General features: G+C 43.8%; 1 protein-coding gene across 1 annotated transcript in view; it reads left to right on the top strand.

Annotated features, from left to right (window-relative positions):
• The window catches only part of MAP2K6 (mitogen-activated protein kinase kinase 6), a 127,173-nt gene that overhangs the window by 27,221 nt on the left and 77,874 nt on the right, over window positions 1-22,078 (top strand). The gene's annotated exons all lie outside the window — the stretch shown is intronic.

Here is a 22,078-nt window from a genome sequence, read left to right as displayed (position 1 = left end):
GGTCCGTGGTGCACAGAGAGCCCATTCGGGTTGCTCAGGTGCTGGACCTTCCTGTTCTCAGAGGCGTAGGAGGCCCTTGGGTTTCCCCGCTGCTGTCCTGTTGCCTCACCCCAGTCAGTGTCCCCAGCCTGGCCTCACTCCCAGTTGCAGCCGCCATCACCGCTGACCTTGGCTCTTTCCACTCTTCATTGCATTTTACTTTTGCTTTTTTCCACAGCCATATCCCACTCTTGGCCCCTATGGTTTACTTCTTTAGCATCCCCAGGTAATGAGAAGCTCCTTCCTTCTGGTCGGTGGACAGACCATTTGCAGGGCTGGATGTCCTTTTTGGTGCTTTGCCGCATCCTCGATCTTTTCAGGGTCATTCACAGCGTTTGCTTTTGTAGCTGGTGGCGGAGGTACTTTCCTTGCCTTTTTTTGCCTCTGGTTTCTTCTGTCCTTGGGGTTCGCAGCCTTTTCCACAGGGTGCAGATGCTGAGTGAAAGGCTCCCCTGACAAGTGGGGTGTTAGTAAGGGTTGCAGGGCTGGTGGAACGGAGCCATTGCAGGTGATCAGCCGTGCGTGCTGTGTCAAGGTCTAGGGCAAAGGCTGGCACTCCCAGGTTATAGCTTTGAAAGGAACGTCACCAGTCCTTTGCTGACAGTGATGGACAGTAATAAAGGAGTCTGTTTTTCTCCTTCTCTTGGCCTGATTAAGAGCATGGATTTTGGAGCCAGGCTGCCTGGGTTTAAATCCCGGCTCTTTTCCTTGTTAGCTGTGTAGTCGTAGGCAAATGACTTAGCATCTTTATTTCTTAATCTGTAAAATAGGGGTAATACTAGTACCCTGGAAGTAGGGTGATGTGAAGATTCTGCAGTATAAATGTTATATATACACACATATATAAAACACATCACATACAAAATAAAATGTTATATACAATGTATTTTACAGTTATATATAGATAATATATAACAATCTTATAACTTATGTTGTAGATAATGGCATTAAAATTATATGTAATATATAACACACAGTGTATAAGCTATACATATATAGTTAATACATGTGAAGACTTTAGAACAGAGCTGGTATACAGCAAACAGGTGCTATATAAGAATTTATTATGACTGTCACATTTGATGGAGTATAATCTGTAAAACTACTGAACCACAATGCTGTACACCTGAAACTAATATAATATTGTAAATCAACTATACTTTCACAGAGAAATAAATAGCAAACCAAGTTTCTTCCTCTGCTTTTTTTGTGTGGAGCTTTTTGGGAGAGGGGAGTGTGTTTTTGGGCTGATTATTGTTGTGCAGACTGCCCTGCGTGGTTAGTTGTCATTTCTAGCCTTAATTTAGAGATGCAGCATTTTCCAAGTAGTAAATGAGTGTGCATAGCTGAAGCACAGTAAGCATCTGGTTGACTCTGAGACTGAGGCAGCAGCATTTAGGTGGGTCTCCACATTACCTGGCCAGGAGGTTACTCATCAGCCCACCTGCCCATCTACCTCCTTGGGCCTGCCAAATGTTCTTCTCGTTTTCAGTGCTTTTCAGCTTTCTCCTGAGTTGCTTGGTTTGGGATGAAGGCTTGAAAGTCATGCTCTGGCCCAGACTTCATCCACACTTTGACTCTCTGCAGCTTTTTGGAGGTGGTGGGCAGGGCATCAAACCCACTTTTTCCAATTCTGGGCAATATTATTTTTTCCTTGAGACAGTTTTCTTTTAAGATCTATATTTCTGGCTAACGCTGAGCTAGCAAGGGAGGCCAGTTTTTTAGTTTATTCGAAAACCACATTTTGTGGAGCTCCCACTGAGGCTCAGTGGGTTTAAGAACCCGACATTGTGAGGATGGGGATTCAATCCCTGCCTTGCTCAGTGGGTTAAGGATCTGGTGTTGCCTCAAGCTACAGTGTAGGTTGCAGATGTGGCTCAGATCCACTGTTGCTGAGGCTGTGGCATAGGCCGAAGCTGTAGCTCCAATTTGACCTGGGAACGTCCATGTGGCACAGGTGCGGCAGTAACAAGAAAAAAAAAACAAAACAAAAACATTTTGTGAGCAGCTTCCATGCCAGAAAAATAGAAATAAGACCCTATCCTCTGATTAATTACAGTCTAAACAGTACAGTTTTGTAAATACATCACACACACACACACACACACACACACACACACACACACATAATGAAATATAAAAGGAACACTATGTTAGGAAAGTATTTTTGGTACCTGTGGATACAAAGGCAAGAAGGTTTTATTTAACCTTTGAGTGTAATGGGATGAGCAGGAGTGACTCGTGAAAATGTTTATGGAAGGAATTTTATTTGCGCTGAACCCAGAGCATGGAGTAGGTCTGTATGAGTCAGTCATGGAAAGGAAGCATATTCTAGACAGAGAAAACAACATGAATAAGGGCACAGAACCTCAGAGCATTGTGGTGGTCTGAGAATTGCAAGAATTTGTCATGGCTGAGATGAAGTATGAGTGAAGGACAATAAGCATTAACAATAGTGACTGGTCAGGGGTTATCAGCAGCATGCTGGCACCAGCTTGTGTCTGGTTCATGAAAGCCATTTATTAAATAGCCAGTAATTTTGCAAGCTGGTTGTTAAATGGTGGGTAGCTTGAAAGTGACAGAGGTGGAAATATTTACACCATGGAAATCAGCAAATATCACGGTTTTTTTTTTGTTGTTGTTGTTTCGTTTTGTTTTTTTCCCTGAAGACTGCTTTATCAGTGCTCTGATGGTGGTGTCCCACTAAGCCACTCTGATCATTACTCTTTAAGGCCCTCAGTGTAGGCCATGGGGAGCCAGAGCAGGATGCTGGCAGGGCAGCAGCATGATCAGATTTGTCATTTAGAAAGATAACTCTATGTCTTTGCCTGTATCTTGTCCCTCAGGAAACAGACCTAGAGAGAGGGGTTTTCACACAGGAGGTTGTGTGTGGGGGTGTTCTTGGGACTAAATTTGAGGGAGAGGGAATGAAACATGATTGGACAGAAAGAAGAGCTGAACGATGAAGCAGCGGTAAGTCCAACAGGATATAGGCCTTTATCCACCTGCAGTCTCTGGATGAGGCTGGCCCTAGGAAGGGGTGTGTAACCATGGTGACGTGGCTCTCTGCCACTGAGGATATTCCCTGGAGAAGTCTCAGCAAGTAGGGGAGGGCGTGCCTCAGGCTGGATGTTTCAGCCCTGCATCCACTTGACCCCAGTGGCAGTCTGAAGGATATATGAGCTACGTGGGAGGTGGATGGCTAGGAAACTGGTTGGGAGAATATTACAGTGGTCCAGGTTGAAGAACTATGAGTGAGCTTGCAGTATTCCAGAGTAAGGTGGCAGCCATGAGGATGGAGAAGGGAGGGGGAGGGGTAACTAATGAGATCGTGGGGTCTATGGGACTGGTTCCCCTCATGCAGTGGTTTTCAGCTGAGGGCTGGACCTGTCCCCTAAAGCACATTTGCCAGTATCTGGAAACTTTTTTGGTGGTTGTAACTGGGAAGGATTGTATGTCTGTATGTGTGCTATTGTGGAGACAGTACTTTACTGATGGACAGAGAGGAGAAGAACTTTTATCTGAGAAGCAAATCTGTATCATATTGTCGCTAAAACGTTTCCTGTCTCCTGTGAACATTTTAATTCTAGGTGGCAATAGATTCTCATGTTTTTCCCTTCCATCTCCCTTCCAGAAAGTTAAATCGGAGCTTCATTCTGTATTTAAAAATACAGAGGCGAATGCAGGCAAATAATAAGATGGCTTTTGGAATCACCTCTGGTTTCTGCTACCATAGTCAAAGTCACGCAAAGAAATAGTAGAACTATGGGAATAATTTTAAAATGCATTGCCTAGGTTTTGGTAAAGTAGTAAAAGCAAATAAAGAAAATGAAATTTAGTTAGGGAAAACCAGAAGCTGATAAGGGAGGTTTGAACTTGGGTCGTAAAGATGCATCATGTCAACTATCTTAGCTGACTTCTAATATGAGTATATTCAACTTTAGCAGGGTGGTGAGGGCTTTGGTGCCTTTTTTGGGGGCGGGCTGAAAATTGGTTATCGCACAGGGTGATGGTCAGCCAAGGCTCCCTGTCAGAGCCAAGGAACCACCTCCAAGTGGATTGGAGCAGGGTGTCTCCTGGAGACATCACGAGTGCGCTTTGAGGGGACCGACCAGGCAGAGTGGAGGTGTTGGCAGGAGCAGGAGCGTAGATTTCTAGGATGTGCACAAGTGGGAGAAGTAAAAAGGGAGCCAAATTAATGCCTGGTACCGGGAGGCCAGATGATAGACTAGAGCAGTTGTCTTAAAACTGTTTCTGTACAGGGCCAGATGTGAGGCTTTGGGGGCCATATGGTTCCCTTCACCCCTCTGCTGCCGCAGTGTGAAAGCAGGCAGCTAATAAGTCGATGAGTGAGTGTGTGGTATTCTAGCAAAACTTTATTTACCAAAACAGGTAACAGGCCAAATCTGGCCCATGGGTGGTAGTTTGCTGACCCCTGGATTAGGATCTTGAGAAACTAGGTGCACTTAAAAAATGATTTTGAACCAGCTTAATGGAAAAAAATAAAAATCATTATATAAGTGAAAAAAAGAGATTTTGATGTGCAATTTAAGGCAGGTGTAGATAGGGAGGCATAGGTAAGATTAAGGACGAAGGAGGCGAAACACATTCCTTCTCCTTCCTTAATTTTGGTCTCTTTTTCCTGATCATCTCTCTCCTTTCTTTAAATAATTTGCAGTGTGTGAGTATGTGTGTGTGTGTGTATTTTTTTGAGTTGCTTATTGATTAATAATAATTGATTTCCTGTTATTTTTGGAAGTGTTAAGTAGTGGGAGGAAACTTTTTCAGTTCTCTCTGTTAGCCCTTTGTAAATGCAATTTAGTTATTTTTCTCTTGGGTGTCGCTCTTTAATTACAGTTTCTTCTATTTGCCATTGACCTTGGGTCGGTGTTTCTCAACTTTGACTTGTATATTTAGAATCACCTGGGGGATCTTTTAGGCATCCCAATACCCAGGCTGCATTTGGAACAATTAATCAGAACTCTAAAGGTAGGCCCAGGCGTCATTATATTTTAGAGCTCCCTGGGGATGCCTAGATACAGCCAAGGTTAAGAACCACTGCCTTGGATTTAAAGGAGAAAATATCCCCAGCACATCGTCCTAGATGCTGACATAAAGGGGGAAACTTAACCTGCGTAAATAACCACTTACGGCCCACAGGTTATCATTATGAAAATAGAATTCTTCAAACTTTAAGGGCTGTATTCAGACGAACTTATTTCCCAGTGACACAGTAGGAATTCTTTGTTGTGGTTTGGTAGAGACAAGAAAAGAAAGATCAGGGAGCTATTGTGACTTGGCCCATGTCTATATTTGTAGCCAGAAGCACTTTTTCCATCAACCAGTGCGGTGACAGCCTTTGAGCACGGTGAAAGCTTCCAGGTTCCAGTGATTAAGTCATTATCCACAGGAGCCAGGCTTTGCCTGAGTAAATGATCAGGACAGATGTTGTGACTGTGTCCAGAGGGGAAAACCTTCTAAGTCGGTCATGGGCACATACATCTTTGATGATGTTTCTTAAAGAGAAGCTAATTGATCAAGTTCAAGGTAATTTTTGTTTCATGCAAGGAGACACGGCAACGCAAAAGATACATTCAAGAAACTTTCATAAAGATATGCTAAAGTTATTTTGAAAACATGTATATGAGGATAGTAAGATTTTGTAAGTAGCAATATTTTTAAAGGGTTGTGTCAATAGCATCTTGTTTGCAAAAAAAAATTTTTTTCTTGTTCATTTTACAAATGGAAGATTCTAACCTTGTGACCCTGGGATGGCTCAAGCATTTCCTCTTCAAGGCTGAACTTCAAAGGTTTCTTTCCTAAGCAAGAGTTAGGGAGTCATGTTTCGGGGGGCGGGAGGGGGGGGACGGTGGGAGGGGCAGCATGCAATGTTCTGAGGAGAATGCCAGCTGGGAGAAAAGGGTCTATTAAGGACTGCAGCTTCTCAGGTTCCTTTATACTAGGGATGTGAGAGTTGCTTCAGTTATTGAAGGGTGGTGGACAGAGAATAGGAGTCTGTCCACTGCAAGTCACTAAACACCAACAAACATGGTTGCAATCACAGAGGTTTATGACCCCCTCTGCAAAAATACCCGGAGATGTACCCTTCCAGAGTTGATGAATTCAGGAATATAACCAACTGCCCTGGCTTGGGAGGGTAGCCCTTCAATTTGTGGTCCCCTTGACTTTGTCTTTCTGGTCACAGGATGGCTGTTCTATAGCCTTAAATAACATGACAACCTTAAAAGGCAGGAAGAGAAGGGGGTGTTTCTCCCCTGGGTCTCCTTATTATTTTATTATTATTTTTTTTTATTTTTTTATTTTTTTAATTTTCCTTATTATTTTAATCAGGAAGGAAAAGCTTTCCAGGAGCTCCCAGCAGACTTCGTCTCAGCTTTCAAACCTGGAGTTGAGAGCTGTGTTACTTATTGTCCCTCAAACCCAGCTGGGCAAAGGGGCTTAATGCACTGGATGATGGGGTTGGCGTGAAGTGGGGTTAGCACACTTTTTCTAAGGAGTCTGACTGTGACTCTTTTGGCTTTGTGGGCCACAGTCTCTGTTCCATAGTCCTCTTTTTTCTTTTCTTAACCCTGGAAAAATGTAAAGAATCATTGTTATAGCTAGGGGTATATGCCAGGCATAAACTGATCAATTGCTTCTCATGGCCTGAGGCTGGTCAAGGGGCCCACCATCCCTGCCACCCATTTTCCAAACAAAACTGATTTTGTGAGCAAACCGAATGGGCAGCCAACTGTGTCTGCCTCAGTATCTACTTTGTAAAGTTACTGTGATGATTTTTACATGCCATAACTAAACAAAGCAAATAATGTAGTTCTGGGCACACCACAGGCCCTCAACCAGTAGTAGCTACTTATATGATGATTATTATTGGTTTGTATTATTGTCGTATTCCTGTTTCACCCCTGCGAAGTTCCGTCATCTGAATTTGTCTTATATATACACACAAAGAATTCGGATTAGAGTGTAGTGAAACATATTTTGTGATTTTTAGTTGCTTCAGCTTTCCTCTGCTGGGGGAGGTGCGGTCTCTAAATTCCGTATCTCATCCATTTAAACAGAATTTTAAAGTAATTTCGCAGTGGGCAACGTGATGAGCAAAAACTGGGATATGAATTCTGAGAGTAGTGTCTTAACTGGAATGGAGTTATTATTCTTACTATGTTAGTCAGCTTAGACTAGGTTGCAAAAGACCTCTACATTTCAGTGGCTTAATACAAGAAAAATATTATTCCTTGCTCATGCTCCATGTCCCAAATGAATCTTCAGGAAACCATGCCCCACTCAGTAGTGACTCAGTGACCCGGTCTGATGGAGTTGCACCACCATCTGGAAAAGAAGGCCTTGTCCGTCTCTGTGCCGAGGCAAAGAGGGAGACTGGACAATAACAGCACTTCAGCGTCTTGCTGCCTCAGCCTGGCACTGACATGTTTCAGTTCTCATATGTCAACGGCCAGGACTGATCACGTGGGTCAAGGAAGGCTGGGAAATATGGGTGACCAGATGGCATATTGGGTCAGTATTGTTGACCCTTCGGCAATCCCAGTGTTTTATTCATTTTCTTCAGAAGGATAAAGTCAATGAAGTTGTACCCTTTGGACACCAGGAGTTCCCTGTCCTTTATCGTCTATCCTGCCTTATACTCTTGTGTATCCCATTCTCGATATCCCTTTTTTTTTTTTCATTTTCAAATTGCATCCTTCTTCCCCATGTTTTTTTCCTTCTCTTATACAGTTTAGAATCTTTCCCATCTTTTCTAAAAGTCACAATAAATGTATTAGAAAAGGATAGAAGTCAAAATGTGCAGTATAATTGAGAGATTATAATATGGAAATTCAGTAAGATTCATCATCGCCATGTCAAAAGCACCTTCTTCTGCCCTTTGAATACTCTATCCCAGGGAGTCTCAAAGGGGACAGATGGTGGTCCCTAGAGAATATCAGGCAACATCTGGGGACATTTTTGCTTGTCACAGTGGGGTGGGGGTTGCTGCCAGCAACTGGCTGGTGGAGGTTAGGTCTGCTACTGAATATAATACAATGCACAGGACAGCCCACAGCCATGGAAAATTATCAGGGCCCCATATCAACAGGGTTCAGGTAGAAAATGCTGCTGCTTACTCTTACTAATTACTTACTAATTTTGAGTCTACTTATTCTCGGGCAGCCTTTTCATATTTACCTGATCCTGACTGACTTCAAATCTTTGTGGAACATATCCTGGTAAAAATATAACCCCCCCCCAAGCATAAGTAGTTAGGTGATTTCTTAACAATTTTTTTTTTTTATTACATAGACTTTCTCAGGATTTGGGTAGAATCTCTGAATGCAATTTTAATTTTTAAAATTTTTATTTATTTAAATTAAAATTTTTTTTTTTCTTTTTATGGCTGGTGTTCCCAGGCTAGGGGTCAAGTCGGAGCTGTAGCTGCAGGCCTATACCACAGCCACAGAAACACCGGATCCAAACCGTGTCTGCAACCTACACTGCAGCCTTCAGCAACACCGGATCCTTAACCCGCTAAGCAAGGCCAGGAATCGAACCTGCATCCTCGCGGATGCCATGTTAGGTCCTTAACCTGCTTGAGCCACAACGGGAACTCCTGAATGCAATTATTACATGTTTTACTTTTGTCCTTCTCAAGCTTTATACATCCCTGGAGTTCTAGAATATTTCACTTTGATTACCCAAGTCACCATCGTCAAAGTACAATTTCTAAATAGTTAAAAACGTGACTCATACGAATATATAGGGGACATATATTGAATAATTATATCATTCGTTAATGAAGATAGCAGAGCTGGCTCATGGGAGAAATCAAAACACTGAGGATGTATAGACATTGAAGAAAGAATGTTGGCATAGGATTGATAATTTAGATACAAAACTGGTTAATATCCTTCAGGGCTATACGACTATAACCACTGGGTTAATTTTAGTACCAGACAGAAATCATTTGCATCTATACACATATTAACCCAAGTTAACACATGACGTCATCAAGTCTGGGCTGTAATCAGTAGGAGATACTATATCAAACAACTAGAATGGTTTAGAACATTGGTTCTCACATGTAAGCCTGCGTCAAAATCACCTCCAGTGCTCAGAGCAACCAGATTAGCGGCCCCTGCCTCAGTTTCTCCTTCAGGAGGTGTGTGGTGGGGGAAATCCTGGCATGTCTAGCAAAGGTCTCAGGTGATACTGATACTGGCCATCCAGAGATTACACTTTGAGAATCATGGCTCTAATGTGCCATTGAGAAAGACTGTTGACCTTCTGCCTTGTTTTAGGTTTGGATGCGTTTTCTCAAGAGCCATACAAGAAATTTCATAATTGAGAGAAAACAAAGGAAAAAAGGAGAGTAGCCAGGATAAGCTATCCTGGGATGACAAAGTAACCTGAAGATCTCAGTGACACTGCACAAAGTGGTATTCCACTTGTTTTATATCAGATAAAGTCGGATGAAGCTTAGGCGACCCTTCTTAGGCCATGCTATCTAGGAAATATGGGTTTTGAGGGTATCTATGGCAGAAGAAGAGAGAACGAGAGATTCCAACTTGGGTTTCTCACTAACTCCTAAACCAAAATGGCACCTGCCACTTCTACTCACATCCCGGTGACCGGAATGAACTGCAAAGGAGGCTGGGGAATGTGGGGAAAGTCACGGATAATCCAGAGAGCATCGGACACATCTACTGCATGTCCCCAAAATACAAAGAGAGTGTATAAATATGTGCTCACAGTTCAAAGGACCCAAAGCATTTAAATAATGGTAATGCTATCCTTACTAAAATTATATTTGGATCTCCGTATCTCACATGTAACATTTCAGATTTCTAGGAGAGCAACTAAGGGAGAGTGTAACCAAAGAAAATGATCAAGTTGAATTAGGAAAGATTTTAACGTGGAAAACTGCCATTAATGACTGTGAAAATATGTCTGGTGAAGAACAGTAATTATATAACACAGTTACGTACACATTTGTAACCCTGAGTGAAGAGCGAGAGAACCGTTAATTATCTTACTGTGATGGTGAGCTCTTCTACCTCAGGATGCAGCAAACTGCAGGGCTGGAGTTTGCAGGGTAGGGCTACGGCTCTTGTCTTGCCTCAGTTCCCCTTATGAGTGTATGAAACCTTTCTGCTCACCAAACATTTAGTTAAGGATTACAAGATAGCCTATTCAAGGTGAAATGAACCAAGTGATCCTTAAAGGCTTTCCTTTCTGTTAATGACTAGCTATTGTGTAGCTTTGTGAGTCACTTTCTGATTCTCAGTTTACTTCTCTGTAAAATAGACCCCATAGAAATATTGTGAAAGTTAAGTGAACATTAACACAAAATTCCTAAATATCCCTAACCTAATGGTTCCTTTGTTTTTCTTTATGTTATGGGATGACCAACCCCACACATTTGCCTGGGACCGAGTGGATTCCCAGGACCCTGGACTTTCAGTTTTACAACCAGGAGGCATGTCCAGGGCGAAGCCAAATATGTTGGTCCTCACATTAGGTGAAGCATCTTGGAGCCTGGCTATGGCTGGCCTGGGGGAAATGGGTATACTTTTGATCTTTTGGTGGGAAAACAGTACCTGGGCTTTGAGATGTCTCTTCCATTCTTTACAGGGAAGGCACTTCATCAGGAATAGCCTGGGGTGTTGAGTCTTATTTTAAACTAGGGCCTCCTTATGTCTTTAGAACTTTAAAATCAGTGATGCTGGAAACTGGCTTGAATTAACCTTCCCCATTGTCATAATCAGATCTTTAAACTCATTACAGTTTGGTCTGCTGAGCGCTACACATCTATGAGCTTCCTGCTAGAGAGCTAGTAACTTGAGGATGAGGAGTTGCTGCCAATGTTTATAGAGTTATGCTTGGTTGGACCAATAGTTTCCTCAGTGAGATTTAGGCATATGGGGTGATGTCTGTCCTAAATGATTTTCCTTCCCACTAAATCCTGTTATTCTGCATAGATGTCTCCCCTGCCAGGCCTTCTGTCTTCATTTGAGTTACTCCCCTGCCAGGCTTTCTCTCTTCATTTGAGTTAACTGCTTGGTTTTGGATGCTGCCTATCTCTCGTGGGTACTCTGACACCACCTGCTCTTATGTATTTTATCACCAGTTTCTTCAAGTCCTTCTCTTACGTTGCTGCTAAGCATCCTCCTCCAAAACATCTATTGTCATTCTCCTGCTTTAAAATCACTCTTGCTGTTTCCTTCTGGCCACCATGATAAAAGTCAGCTTCTTAGCCTAGAACCTTTGTCTGACAGGCCACCCACCTGGAGCCCTTTCACAGTCCGCACCTGCTGCTCCCTTTTACAACCTCCTCTTCCTTCTCCACCTGGACGTTCTGTACCCATCCTTTTGGATCCAGGTCAAGTGCTCTCTTCCCTGGGAGACCTCCCCAGCAGGAGTTTCCACCTCAGAGAGATCTTAGTACCTTTCTGTGAGGGTGGTTTCTTTTGCCAAAAGACACAGCTTGGGGATTTAAAGAATGAGGTTGTCATTCCCTCCTCTACCTCAAGTTGCTCCCCACCCCTTTTCTGTCTTTTTAGGGCTGCACCCATGACATATGGAGGTTGCCAGGCTAGGGGTAGAATTGGAGCTGTTGCTGCTGTCCTACACCACAGCCACAGCAACTCGGGATCCGAGCTATGTCTGCAACCTACACCACAGCTCATGGCAACGCCAGATATTTAACCCACTGAGCAAGGCCAGGGATCGAACCTGCCTCCTCATGGATACTAATCATACTTGTTTCCACTGAGCCACGACAGGAACTCCTGCCTCAATTACCTTGATGCACCTACAGTGAGCGCTTACGGAAGGACTTCATGGCTAAGCACTGCCATGGTGTTTTTCTTGTCTTATCTAGTGTCTGCTAACATGTTTATCCCCCATGTTGAGCAGTATTTATCTGGAATCCTCAACGTTTGTCCCACCATTCTGCCTGAATGCTTGAATGAAGGAAGGAGCCCAGTGTGGAATTTTCCCAGGGGTTCCTCTCCTTTTCAAAGTACATCCTTTGCTGGGGCCTTGCTCTCCCAGGTGTGGTCCCTGGACCTGCAGCCTAGCAGCCTGGCATCATCAGGGAGCTTGTTAGAAATGCAAGATCTTCAGGCTCACCCCAGACCTGAGGCATCAGCATCTGCGTTCCACCAGCGTCTCCAGAATATTCATAAGCACTTTGAAGTTTGAGAAATACTGCTCTGGGCTGGTTTCAAGTTATGCTCTCCTTACTGCTTATAACACAATCAACCTTGAATGCAGGGGGTCCTTCAAAAAAAAAAGAAAAATTACAACTCTCTCCTTTCTTTCCTTCTCTTCCTTCCTTCTTTCCTCCCCTTTTCCCCCTCTTTCCTTCCTTCTTTTTTAAAAGGCACATTCATAGGGCCTGCCCTTGAGCTACTAAATCAGAATCCCAGGGAACAGGGCCACAGCCTTTGAACAACCTTTGAAACAAATACCCCAGGTAATTTATGTCACCCTGAAGTGTGAGAACCATATCCCAGCGCATTTCTTTTCTTTTTTCTTTTCTTTTTCTTTTTTTGCCATGCCTGAGGCATGTGGGAATTCCCAGGCCAGGGAATGAATCTGTGCCACAGCAGGAACCTAAGCAGCTGCAGTGGCAATGCCAGATCCTTAACCTGCTGCACCACAAGGGAACTCTTCCCAGGGTATTTCTTAACTGTTAATTTGTGTCTGAGTTCTCCCAGAACTTTGGACTTGGGATGTCTGTCCTCACAGTAGTGGTAACTCTGCTCAGGTCTGTGCCCCTGGACCGTTCCAGGTCCCTGTGGCTCTCAGTGGCGCTGTCCTCCTGCTGCTGCCCCCAGATTTCCACCCAGCTTTCATCGCATTATTGGAGTATTCCTTTACTGTGCATTAAAAAAAATACAGTGTCTCCCAGTTTCAGGCAAAGGAAGAGATGTTTTTGATTACATCTGTTTCTTTTTCTGGTAATTGTCCACTTCCCTGCCCGTGTCACTTCTTTTAAGTCCTGTGTCACCTCTGCCTCTCTTTTCTCGGCACCCACGCATCTTTGAGTGCCTGTCGTCTGGCATCTCTCCTCACTTCGCCACCAAAACTCTTCTTGCAAAAGTCACCAGAGATTCATTTTCATATTTACCAACCTTTTTGAGTGCTTTAAGGCAGACCTCTTAGAGGCTGGCAGCCCTATTAAAAAAAAATCACATATCATGGCTCTGACTTGCTTTGCTGGTGGGCGAAGTTGAGCATGAATGTCCGCCCCTAGGCCAGGGAGAAACTAGACCTTACTCTTTCTTCACTTGCCAACTCCCAGGGTAGGAAAGTAGTACTGAGGGTTTTTATACTTTAAAAACATGTTTTACAATTAAGGTTTATGGCAAAAAAAAAATTTTTTTTTTTAGCATTAAGCTAGGTTTTTGTTTGTTTGTTTGTTTGCTCTTTGGGGCCGGACCTGAGGCATATGGAGCTTCCTAGGCCAGGGGTCGAATTAGAGCTCTAGCTTCTGGCCTACACCACAGCCACAGCAATGCAGGATCCGAGCCACATCTTCGACCTACACCACAGCTCATGGCAACGCCAGATCCTTAACTGCTGAGCTGAGCAGGGCCAGGGATTGAAGCTGCAACCTCACGGTTCCTAGTCAGATTTGTTTCTGCTGTGCCAGGATGGGAACTCCATTAGGCTAGTTATTTTAACTCCTAACTCCTTTAATTACCAAATTTCTTCAGCTAAATACTTGCTTATAGTATTCTTGAGATAGTTATCATTCTGCAGTTGATGCTGACTAGAATCTCCCCTTGTTTTATAGAATGCACTCATATTTGGGGTAGCTAAATAAGTCATCATCTTCTCTTTGAAAACTTACATGCTAAATCTATAAAATTCAATGGAGAGGTATGTATACAGGTTGAAAGGAAACAGAAGAAGAATGCACCAAGCAGGACATCGTTCAAAAAAATTCATATGTATATAAAATTTATTTGTTTTATATATAAAATAAATAAAAATAAAAAATAAAATTACTTTAAGAATTATTTTTATAAACAATTTAATTTTTTGAAATAAGAAATTTATTTTTTATATAAATAAATAAATATATATATATAATTTCCTTTCTCCTTCTGTTTTCCCATTCCTTCTTTCCTTCTCTTTTTTACATATTCAGCCAACATACTCCCGTAGTACATTAGGCTCTGGCGGTAGTACAATGAAACATAGATGGCCCTTGCCTTTAAGATGCTAAGAGTTTAGCATGGTGCACTCTTGTTGTCAAATAAAGAAAACAACTTGCTAAACATACAGGGAAGTTGAGGGTCCAACAGCCGGGAGGGAGTGATGAAGATGGAGTCAGCGGATGAGCAGGCGGAGACCCATAATAGGAGGGATCGTGCTGGAGGTGAATCTTGAAATGTGAGCGGGCATCCTGGGTTGCAGCATTAGGAAACGGAGACAGAGGTATCTCAGGCACTGCACCCTCATGTGCAGGACCCCGAAGTGTCCTGAAGGAATATTGACAGGGGAGGCTGGGGGAGTCAGGAGAGCAAGGCGGAGCACAAGCCTGGATTGTACGGACCACCGGTCTGCGATGGCCAAGAGGACTGTGGTTTGAAGTGCAGTCCTGAAAGGTGTGACATCAGAGAGAAGACGCTTGCAAACTGTAGCTCAGACTCACGTCCAGCCTGGGGTTTGGTATCAAGAAGTTGTAGAAACCTTGACAAAGGGGGAGAGGTTCAGGGAAAGAATAGGCGAGGGATGGAATCTTGGGTCAGGTCGGCCTTTGATGGGGAGACTGAAAGAAGAGTTGCTTAGAGAACTAGGAGGAAAACCTGCGTGGAACAGATGGAAAACACCCACTACCTTTTCCGACTACTCGTAAGAGTCCTTTTTCTAGTGATACGACTCCTGCTCCCTTATTCCTTCACTTCCTGGAGTAACTCAGAAAAGGGGATGCTGCCTTTCGACACACAGCTCTTGAAATGATCAGACAAAGCTTTGTGAGCTCCCATAGTCATTTCCTCTCTATATTACACACTCCCTGTGGTTGCCACGGGTCTGTGTGTGACCTGGTTTCTGAACCACTTACCTGCCCTGTTGGCACGGCCAGCAGCACGTGGTCCCAGCGAAACGGAAAGAGTGAGAGAAATGACTTCCCCTCGACTTCATTCCTTCCTCCTTTCACAGACATTTCTTTCTTCGTTTTTACAGCCGACTCTGCATGAGCTGTTGGGTCAATGAGCCGGAGGGGTGGAAGAGTCAGCTCTGGGGACTGCTGAATAGCCTTGCTTTGTCTAGAGGCATGTTTTTCTGACTGTTTATGGTGCCTGACAGGGTCGTTTTTGTTCTGGGAAGAGATGGTTGGAGAGCGCAGGCTGCTGAGAAAGCTGTGGGGCTCCACTCCCTCTGAAGCCATCTCCAAGGCCCCCCAGGGAGCTGCCATTTACCAACCCGGAGGCGCCCCTTGCTCGGCAGCGGTCATCTGAGGCCTCTGCCTTCTCGTCCCACGTCTAACTCGGAGAGTCAGGGGAAACTGTCACCAACTTCCCCAGCTTGGTAGTAGCCAGGAAAGAGCCCAGGCCAGCAAGATTCCATTTTAATTGTCAATCACACATTACGGAAAAAGAAAAGAAAAGAAAGCAGCTGTGTACCACTTTTCATAACTTTCCCTCCATGGTTGGCAGTCAGATTGCTTTCTTTTGCAGAAAGCACGGTGTCGGTTTTGGTCAGAGGGTGCGTGTAGAAATTTGAAAGGAGGCAATTTGGAAAAGAAGGTGAAATTAGTGGGATTTTCACCTTTGGAATGAATCACACACATCTGGGATGGTAACGGGCAAATATCACGCTAAGTTTTCCTTCTCAGGCCCTCCTGCTTCCTCTCAGACCCCTGGGCACATTGCAGAATCCTTTCCAGGCAGGCTTTTGATACAGCCAAGGGGAATGCTGGCCAGAGAGAACGTGAGAGCCTCTGCCTCAGCAGGGAGCAGGTTAGCATCTTCTTTATGGGGCATGGACTCCGGTCAGCTGATATGTGTCACAAGTACATTCCAGTAAGGAAGAGATGCTTGGCTGCTCATATGGATTCCAGAACATGCGGTCCTACTGTAAAGTGACAGCAGAACACAGTGTGCTACTGCGTGCTACTGGGTTTGTACCACTATTCTCCCCAAGGCCATGATAAAGGTGGTTTCTTTGAGTGAATTCTAGACCCACAGTCTAAAGAACTTTCGTAGGTTCGAGTCCCAATTCTACCCCATGTTAGTCTGCTAGCCTGAAGTTTCTAACCCCTCTGAACTCTGGTTTCATCTTCATGTCTATATGCCGAGGCTATTTCTGCCCTGCACAGGTCATCCTGCATGACTGAGTCCCAGCCTCATTTCCGGGCCTCTCCCATCCTTCACGTAGTCTGGGCTTCCACTTAGACCTTCCGCCAGGCCTCACTTCCCCACACCCCTGCCCTTGTGCTTACTGCTTTCCTTTCCCTCCCCTTAGAATGTTCTGTTCTCCATATTTGCCTTGTAAGAAGTCATGTTTTTAAGGCTTAGCTCAAATGATAGCTCATGGATAAAGCTTTCCCCAAAGACTCCTTACTATTCAGGAATACATGCTGAACAATATACGGAGGAAATCAAATGATGTCTGGGATTCGCTTTTAAGCGGTCTAGCAGGGGTGGGGCTGCAGATGAAGCAAGACTGGTCCAGAGCTGATCATTGTTTCATGGGGGTGACTGGTACATAAGGGTTCCTTAGATTGTTCTCGTTTGTATATGTTTAAAATTTCTTATAATAAAAGGTCCAAAAAGTCTCTTTAATTACCCAAGCCAGGGGTGATCTCTCCCACATGTGTGAAGTTCCATCTGACATCTGCTTCCTGTTCGGGCAGTTGATTAACTAGGATAGCTTGGTAGTTTGAAGACCGTGCATCCAGATTTGCTCCGGACAGTCCTGGAAAACTCCTTTGTCCTGCATTCCATTTGCTTTAGCATTTTACGCTCGATTTTTTGACTTCTATTTATTTTTTAAGAAAAGCATCGTTATTTAGTAGATGCATTAAAACAAGCCAGCATGGGTCTGACAGACTACCCCTTTGTAGTTCTGGCTTCCGCCATGATCTCAGTTCACGTGTGGGATGTTAAGGCAGTGAGCAGAGTTTTATGTTAATGCACAGACGTAGCCGAAAGATGACCAACAACGACTTAGGTCTCTTCTCCTTGCCTTTCTTGAAGAGCCTGCAGGGCGCTTGCTTCCTGATAAATCCAAGTGGTCAGGGTTGACTAGTTCCTTCCTATCTTGGGGTGAAGGGGGGATTATTTGACATCCCTGGGGCCCAAGCTGTGGTCTCTGAGACAGCGTGTCAGAGACTTGATGGCTCAGAAACTGACTTTTAAGTGAACATGGGCTAAGAAAAACAATACCGCTTCTGTCACTTGGTAGTGTTCAGATAATCAGTATGAAGTATTGCTCTACTTAGTGCTTTAATGTATGTATGTGTATGTATGTACATATATATGTATTTTAACGTATTTTTTGAAAAAAGGAGCTTTGACTTGTATAGGTTCACCACTATCCTTAAACCAATCTTTTGATCAATAAATATTTAGCATATAGTGAAATTTTAAAAATTATTTTTCGTATGATCTGTTACTCACGGAAGTGTCCCTATTTAAATGATAAAGTACATGATCACCACATTCAGAGTCAAGAAAATTGACTCTGAAATTAAACTCTTGGCCCCACATCCCAACTCTGGGATACGTGAACTGTTTCTCTTTAGGTCTTGGTTTCCTCTTCTGTGAAATGGAGATGGTACTAGTTGATTATAGAATTTTCATGAAGATTAACTATTGTCATAGGTATAATATTTAACATAATGCTTTACCATTTATAAACATTCGATCACTGCTAATTACTATTTTTAGTTTGGTATTTTTATCTTTTCTGCTGTAGTCTATACCTCACTTAAGAGAGGAAAGGTTTCATTTATTTTTATAGACCTTCACAGAGCTCAATGCGTAATAGCTCCTTGAAAATATTTCTTGAGTAAATGAATGATAGCTGTGTGAAATGACTGGAGCCATTTTTGGGTCACAGTCTGTGTATGTGAGATGGAGCAATGTTCGTGCAGGAATTCCAGATCCATCCTGTCCTTATTGGGACCCCAGCTGGGCTAAGTGAACTGACCATCATGAACACCGTCTTAAATGAGAGACTGTTACTACCTGTAAGTTACTGTTACTGCCAGTAAGTTACGGCCTGCCCACTTAGGACTCTTATTTACACTTTTACCGGCCTCATGCATTTACTATCAAAAGCAGCCTAATTTGATCTTTGAACGTCAGCAGAGGTGCACATTTCTTCATTTTGCTTTAAGATCTCCAGTATATGTGCATTCATTCAGATCACGTTTGTCAAGCAACATATAATGGGCTGCAGGTTGAAAGAACGAAAACCATTCTCTGATGCTTCCTCAGTGCTGATTTTGTTCCTTGCAGAGGTGAGGAGTAGGGGGCTCCAGAGGGAGGGTTCACCCATCCTGGTGATGCTACTGAGTGCTCCCATCCGGTTTTCTCCTCTCCTCGTTCACCCCTCCCTTCTAGCACTGCTTCGCTGCTTGTGTTGAGGGCATTTTATAAACAGACGTGCGAAAACACTCTAGGGGGATATTCTCTATTGTTACCTTGGTTATGAGCTCAGCTTTCCCAGCAGGTGTCTGGATCCTCCTTCCCAGGCTTGACTTCTGTTCCTGGGCTGGTTTCTTTCTGGAATTCATTTCTCAAGCCATCGGCACCACATCCCTTCTAGGGGTTTGAAACTGGGAAAGACTTTGCATCCACTCTGAGAGTGAAAGCAGAAATTGTGTACTCTCAGCATTCCCAGTGGAAATCTCACAGCCCTGGCTCAGAGAAACTGATTATACTTGGTGCATAGGTTCAAAGCGTTCTTCACAGGACTAATTATATGACCTGCAACAGCCTCAGTTTCCTCCTCTGTGATGGATAAGATGACTTCCACTCACTTAAAGACTTGTTCCAGCTTCAAAGATCTGTGATTCTCTCATGTTATCAATTAAATGGGTGATCTACAGGGAACTCCCTGTTGGAATATTGTGAATCTATAAAAATAGATTCAGAGTTGTAAACCATCAGATCTTTGGATATGTCATCTTTTTTGTTAAGGTAGATTCAGTCATGAAATCTGTTAAGAGTAATATTAACAAAGCAGAAAAGCGCATCCTGATAGGGACGTGGATTACAATAAGAATCAGTAATGAACTGGTCATCTTACTGGATACCGTTCTGTCCTTCTGGTCAGTGCTTTACTTAAAGCTGTCTATTAAATAAAGGGGGCTTGAAAAGGCAAAGAATATGGGATTAAATAAAGGAAGAGTTACCATATATAATGAACATCCATAGGAAAAGACTAGAACATGCTGGAATCTGTGTTTTACTACTTCTCAGGGAGAAATCATGAGCTGACATTCTACCTAAGGCTTAACAATATCTGATTGGTCAGCTCTGCAGGCTTCGCAGCCATTTGGCGCTTGGGGGCTGAGCTTGGTAGGAAGTGGGCCATCTGTAGCCAGGAAGGTTTAAGATGATCAAGGGGGAAGAGCTGGAAGGAAAGGGGCTTGTATGGAGTTCTGAAATGCCATTGTGGTGTGCTTCCTTTCATTGTGTATTGATTGGTTCTTCCAGAGGAGAGCCCTGGGCTGTGTCCCTTTCCATGTTCACCGCTGCTACGCTGACTATTAAATAGTGGTTTTAGACTTGGACTTTTTGATGAGACAACTGGGAACATCCTGGAAATACTATGTTATAAAAATGATAATATGCATCTATCTGTAAACAACAGTAACTCTCAAATCTTGGTTGCCTGTCCAATCCTTTTCTCAAAGCTTTTTGTTTGTTTGTTTGTTTGTTTTTGTTTTTGTCTTTTTGCCATTTCTTGGGCCGCTCCAGCGGCATATGGAGGTTCCCAGGCTAGGGGTCTAAAAGGAGCTGTAGTCTCCGGCCTACACCAGAGCCACAGCAACGCAGGATCCGAGCCGCATCTGCAACCTACACCACAGCTCATGGCAACGCCAGATCGTTAACCCACTGAGCAAGGCCAGGGATCGAACCCGCAACCTCATGGTTCCTAGTCAGATTCGTTAACCACTGCACCACGATGGGAACTCCTCAAAGCTTTAAACAGACAGTTATTTGCTGGGTTTCTTTACTTTACTCAGCCTCATTCTACCCCAACCCAAGCTCATCTCTTCCCATTTTTAAACATTTGCTTCTCCTGTGTTCTTCTCAGTTGGTATTTTCCCATTCCTCTTAGAAAGACCTTTTCAGTGTAACTCATTTTCCCCCCTCTTCATCTTGACTATTTACTGACCTAGTCCAGGTTCCTCTTTTCTCTTATTTGGACCTCCAGGTAATCTCTCAGTCAGTTTTTCTATCTCCTGTCTTGTTTTCCATCTCCATCCACTCTCCATCTGCCCCCAGAATGACTAACGATATAAGTAATTTAGCAACCACTTACTGACCAATCACCCTCTTTCCAGGGCTAAGGATAAAACAGTGAACTAACCACTGTTTCTGCTCTCACAGAGCTTATTTTCTAGTGCTGCAGACCAACAGAGCTGTGTCATGTACATGGATAAGCAGCTAACAAGTTTATAAGCTACACTACATCACAAAGGAAAGAGATGAGGATTTGAGATGGAGGATTAAAGAGTGGACATGTTTTGCAGTGTAGATAAGCAAGGCTCTCCTTTTTTTCTTTTTTCTTGGTCTTTCTGCCTTATCTAGGGCCAGCCCCGAGGCACATGGAGATTCCCAGGCTAGGGGTCTAATCGGAGCTGTAGCCACCAGCCTATACCAGAGCCACAGCAACGCGGGATCCGAGCCGTGTCTGCAACCTACACCACAGCTCACGGCAACACCAGATCCTTAATCCACTGAGCAAGGCCAGGGATCGAACCTGAAACCTAATGGTTCCTAGTCGGATTCGTCGACCACTGTGCCATGACCGGAACTCCGAGCAAGGATCTCCTTGATAATGACATTGAAGCTGAGATATAAAGGATGAGAAGGAACTAGAATGAGAAGGGGTGAAATCAATGTTCCAGGCAGAAAAGTAGTTTGGGCTAAGAGCCTGAAGTACGTAAAAGCTTGGTGGGCTCAAAAAAACTGGAAACCAGAAGAGGATGATTACGACATAGAGCCATCCAAGAGAGTGGTTTAAGATGGGATCAGAGAAACGGGCAGGAATTGTACCACATGGGGCCTAATAGTCTATAGGCAGGAGTGCATTTTACTCTCTTAAGTTCCATGGGAATCCCTTAAGGAATTCTAAGCCCAGGAGCAGTTTTATCCAATTTACTTTTCACTAACACTCTTGCTTTGTGGAGCATGGTTTAAAGGAGGATGAAAGAGAAAGTGTCGAGACCGTGTAGAGTCCAGGTGAAAGATGATGGTGGTGGAGACTCAGGTGGTAGCAAGAGACGTGGAGAAAGGAGCAGATGCAGAGCAACTTCTGGAGATAAAATCGATGGGTCTTCTGTTGGATTAGACATGAGGACAAAGGAACAGGAGGAGGTTAGGGACGCCTGGTTTGAACAACCGAGTAGAGGAGGTCCTCTAGGCAATGAAGACGTTGGCCCTCTGTCTCCTCTTCTACTTTTAAGGACTCGTGTGTTCCACGTGATCTCCCCACCTCAGGGTCTTTACCCTTAACCCCATTGGCAGAGTTCTTTTGCCATGGAAGGGAACATATTCACACATGCTGGGGATTAGGACCTGGAAGTCTTCGGAGAGTGGGGATTCATCTGCCTAGCACAGAGTGTGGCTAAAATGAGAAAAGCATCCACAGGGATGTTTGGTGACTTTGACAAGAGCTTTATCGGGGGTGTGATGGCAACAGTGAGCATACCAGGGCAGGCGGAGCGAACAAAAGAGATGTTCGGAAGGCAAAACAACGTAGTAGTGTGTAGACAGCTCTTAACGAACTGGGGTTATGACTGGAGGGGGGCGTGGAATGAAGCGAAGCATTC

Source organism: Sus scrofa, chromosome 12 (assembly GCF_000003025.6).
Source record: "Sus scrofa isolate TJ Tabasco breed Duroc chromosome 12, Sscrofa11.1, whole genome shotgun sequence".
In the NCBI taxonomy this organism is placed as follows: Eukaryota; Metazoa; Chordata; class Mammalia; order Artiodactyla; family Suidae; genus Sus; species Sus scrofa.
Note: the sequence above shows the minus strand (reverse complement) of the source record. Positions and strands in the feature narration are given on the sequence as shown.